This window comes from Leucopleurus acutus, assembly GCF_964270905.1.
Source record: "Leucopleurus acutus genome assembly, chromosome: 7".
Lineage (NCBI taxonomy): Eukaryota > Metazoa > Chordata > Mammalia > Artiodactyla > Delphinidae > Leucopleurus > Leucopleurus acutus.
The window spans coordinates 8802411-8807042 of record NC_139150.1 but is presented as its reverse complement, the minus strand read 5'-3'; positions in this window follow the sequence as shown (position 1 = coordinate 8807042).

Here is a 4632-nt window from a genome sequence, read left to right as displayed (position 1 = left end):
CAATCACCTTTTGAAACCAGGCTGCATCTTTGCAGATGTCTTCACTTTACTGACTTTAGTCAGACATCTGCCTGTGAGAAAATGTGATGTGAGTCACAGCAGTCCACCTCAAGACATAGCTGTCAAGAATGCCATTGCTTCTGAGATACACTCTGGATTTATTGACTGAGTTTGGGGCAAAAAACACAACCAGATTAAATATACTCATTGATTGTAAAATGTCTTTCCAGGAATGTTTAAATGTGAACAAGAATGTTTATTAAAAGAGGAAATGCGGGAATGTTAGGCCCCATTGTCAGATGGGTAAGAAAGGGTAAAAAAGATTAAGTGATTCACCCAAAGCAACTCTGAAGTCTCCACTATTCTCTTGACCAGAAGACAACACTGCCTACCACGGTTTGTATGAGCGTTAAGTATGAAACTCTGCGATTAATGGCTTTGATGGAAATTAGGAGGTAAATGCACTGGGCCAAAAAGTGTTATGTATCTGTGTACCCTCTCCTGGAGGGTAGCCACCCTTTTTGATGAGGTAGATGTGTTCTCTGCAGGGACTGGGGTGGATTTCCTGAAAACCTTATTTTTCAAATGAGAACACCCTACAAATGTGGAAGATCTTTCTCTTCTTGCCCATCATCCTTGTGAGTCAAAGGAAGCTGCAAGACAGAGGCTGTTCAGGACCAAGAGACAATTTACACAGACGGGGGGACTCGGTCATAAGCCGTGATGCAGGGAAAAGGGGAAGAGAGGTGTGGGTTCAGTCTCTCAGTTCATCCACTCATTTACTCCTGCTTTGTTTCCCTCGGCAAATATTCACTGCTGCTCATTTAGTACCAGGTTCTCTGCAGGGTGCAGAGGAAATTAAACAGCCCCTACCCTCAAGGAACACAGACGTAGAAGCAAAAACTGGTAGCCGTTCCTTATCTATTAATTCAACAAATATTTATTGAGTACCAAACACTGGAGAAACAGCAAGAAAGAAGTCAAACAAGGTCTCATCCTCATGGAGTTTACAGGCTAGTGGTGGGGGACACAGATATTAAACTCGTAATTGTACAGGTCATTAATTAATTGCCATTGTGGCTACTACACAGGAGAAGGAGAGAGTGCCAGCAGTCTATTACAGGGGTGGTGGTGGAGAATCAGCAGGAAACCAGGAGAGAGCAGATCAGGAAGAAAGTGACAGTGAGGAAGGACTCCAGAGGCAACACCTGAGCCCAGTGGGTGCCAGCAGGGCTCAGATCAGAGGCAAGCCAGGCCCACCCAGAGGCTGGGCAGGTGAGACAGGAGGACAGGAGAGAGCAAGCTCTCTCTCCAGGAAGTGAGAAAAGGCTTCTCGAAAATGGGTGGAGGCTCTTGAAGCCATCTTTCCTCCCTTGCTTTCTTGCTAACCAAGAATAATTATTGTGTGTGCCGTGCTCTATGATGGTCATATTTACCACTGAGGTCGGTGTCATCACCCTCTATACAGACGACGAGGCCAAAGCTCAGCAGGGCGAGTGCCTGGCCCCACTTCAGATCACGGAGCCCTTGTGAGGCTGAGTTACGGCAGTCCACCTTGTGGGGCTGAGTTACGGCAGTCCACCTTGTGGGGCTGAGTTACGGCAGTCCACCTTGTGGGGCTGAGTTACGGCAGTCCACCTTGTGTGGCTGAGTGGGGACGGGGACCCGGATCCGCCTCACTGCTTAGCCATAGCACTCTACTGCCCACCCTTGGCTGTGGGAGGGGAGGCCACACATCGCACCCCTCAGCCTAACTGCCCTTTAACAGATGAAGAAGAAAGGCTCCCATCACACAGGCAGTGAGGACCAGAGGAGTCTCCCAGGAAGACTGCTCTTCCCGGACTGGGTGGAACACCTACTCTACTCTGCAGAGCTGGCCAGGTGGAAACCTGACCCACTAGGATGTTCTATAATAGAAGTCATTGGACAGCGTGGGACTGTTTGGAGAGGCTGACTCCCCCTGCTGGCCCCACACTACTCAGGTAGTGAGACATGTGGAAGGGGCACACCAGTGGGTCCTGGTGAGGGGAGCAAGAGTGAGAAAATCCCAGATAATTCACATAATTTTTTTGTTTAAAGGATATTCGTGACTTACGTGTGTCAAGACTCTGACAGATGCCAACAGACAATAAGCTTTGCCAGACTCTGGGGATTTCAAAGTGGACCTGAGCTTTGGCAGAAAGGGTCCCCTTGTGGAAGCCAGAAGAAGGAGAGGCTGGGATCAGATAACCTGGCTATCTTGACTCTCTAAGTGCTCAGGAATCTGGAATAGATGAGAAGTGGAGATTTGGGCCCTATCTGTCCAAGAAAGGGAAGAAGAGGAAAGGAGGGGAAAGGAATTAACTTTTACAAGCACTTCTACACTATCTCAGTTAACACATGACGTGGAGGGGAGGCTGGAAGATGTGTTTAGCCATGTACCTTGGAAGAAGAGAAGGCAGAACACAGATATTGGCTTAACACCAGCCGCCAATGTTGCATACCTCCATTATGGCAAAACCCCTCCTTGACTGGATGAAATATGACTTTTATCATTTCATAAATACCGCTAGGGAAACTGGGTAACTGTGGAATGAGGCCCATACATCACCCTCTAGACTCTTTTTTGTTTGTTTGTTTTTTGCAGTACGCCGGCCTCTCACTGTTGTGGCCTCTCCCGTTGCGGAGCACAGGCTCCGACCCGCAGGCTCAGCGGCCATGGCTCACGGGCGCAGCCGCTCCGCGGCATGTGGGATCTTCCCAGACCGGGCCACGAACCCATGTCCCCTGTATCGGCAGGAGGACTCTCAACCACTGTGCCACCAGGGATGCCCATCTAGACTCTTTTTGATTTCAAATAGGCAAAGTTAAATCATTTAAAAATGCCACAAACATCATGGGAAAACACAAACACATGCACCCTAATTGTGAAGTGACAATTTTCTAACTAAAATAAGTTACTAGAGATTATGACACATAATCAGCTAAATGACGACAACAAAAGCGGGGCACTGGAAAAATATATGAGTTGAGTGACCCAGTGAGGTGGGGGAATAAATATAAAGCTATGAGGGAAATACCCAGTGTCCAATGGACGGATGGCTAATAACTTTGAGACACGTGGCACTAAGTTTAAATACTAAGGAACATTTCAGTCTTTATAATCCTTAATGACACGCAAATATGATTATTACAGCCAAGAAGATCCCAATTCTTACCAACAAATTTAGCAAAAATCAGTTAAAATGATGAAGCCCACAGCTGGTCTGTGGGGAAACAGGAACTCACTCATGTGGGGTGTGAATCAGCCCAGTGGTCCTGAGGAAACCTGGCCTGACAAGACGATGTCTTCCTATGCCTTTGGGTTCACAGACTTCACTCTTGGGGTCAGATCTCAAGGAAATAGCTCAAGAAGAATAGTAATTAGAGAGTGAGACTCTCTGCCCAGGTGCCTGCAGTTAGGTTACCTAAAGTTCTGTTCGCAACATTCCATTGCCACAAAAAGTTCCTGTTTAGAGTCAGACAGACAAGGGAGCTCATCCCAAGTCTGCCATTTAGCTGTGTGACTTTAGATGACACTTAACTTCTCTGAACCTCAGTTCACTCCTTGATAAAATGGGGATATTAACAGTCCTGGGGTTGTATATTAAAGGAGGTCATGTCTATAAAGTGTCTACACAGCGCCCTGCCCAGTGTCCAACAAAAGGTGGCCCTTGTTATTGTAAGGTGAGTACTGGACGGAGCCTGGAGAGAGTTCCCGCTTGCGGAGGATGAGGTGAAGTCTCAGCTTTCTAACTTGAAGAGGAGCTGATATCTTTGACTCCTAGTTTATTTTTATTACAAAGTCAGAAAAAGGAAAATAAACTTCTGCCACAACTTCGCAGGAGTCCACCAAAATGTAAAGGGAAGGTCTTCAAAGGGTGTTAAATTCTCCTGAAAGAGAGAGGAAAATGCTGAGCGAGGCTCCCACTCCCACCCGAGTGTCAAGATTGGGTGCCTCCAAGGATCTGGAAATGCACATTTTTTTTGAGACTTGGTTTGTGACAGGAGTTTCACATCCCCAAGTTCGTTATTTTTATCTCGGCTTTGAGGGAGAGGGAATCTGCCCAAGGTCCTAAGTTAGGTGACCCTGTCTGGCAAGGTAACCACCGCACAGGTAACTGCTGTGCAGCCTGGGTGAGGGGCAAGCATCCGAAGGGCTGTGAGAGCGAGGGTCTCGGAAGCGGAAGGCTGGGCGCACGGTGGGTGCAGGCCCCGGGTGATGGCAAGTCGAAAGTCCTGGCCTCTCACCCATTCCGCTCCGGGAGCCCCGGGCGCGCCCCGCGGAGCAGCCCTCCTCCCGCCAGCAGGGGGAGCCGAGGAGAAGGCGGGCGGGAGGCCGTGATGCGCGGAGCTGCCGCCGCTCCCTCCCGGAGTGGGGACCAAGGCTGCCGCTCGCCCATTCGTCCGCGGCGAGACTCCCGGACACAGCCCGAGCGGGATCCCGGACTCGGAGTCCCGGAGAGAGGCCAGTCCCGCGTCGCCAACACCCCGGTCCGCGCCTGCCCGGAAGTGCCGGCGCTGAGGGGGCGGGGCCGAGAAGCGCTTCCGGGGGCGGGGGGCGCGGGCTGGGGCGGCAGCCGGAGCGGCGGGGACGGGCCTGGCGCCGGCGGC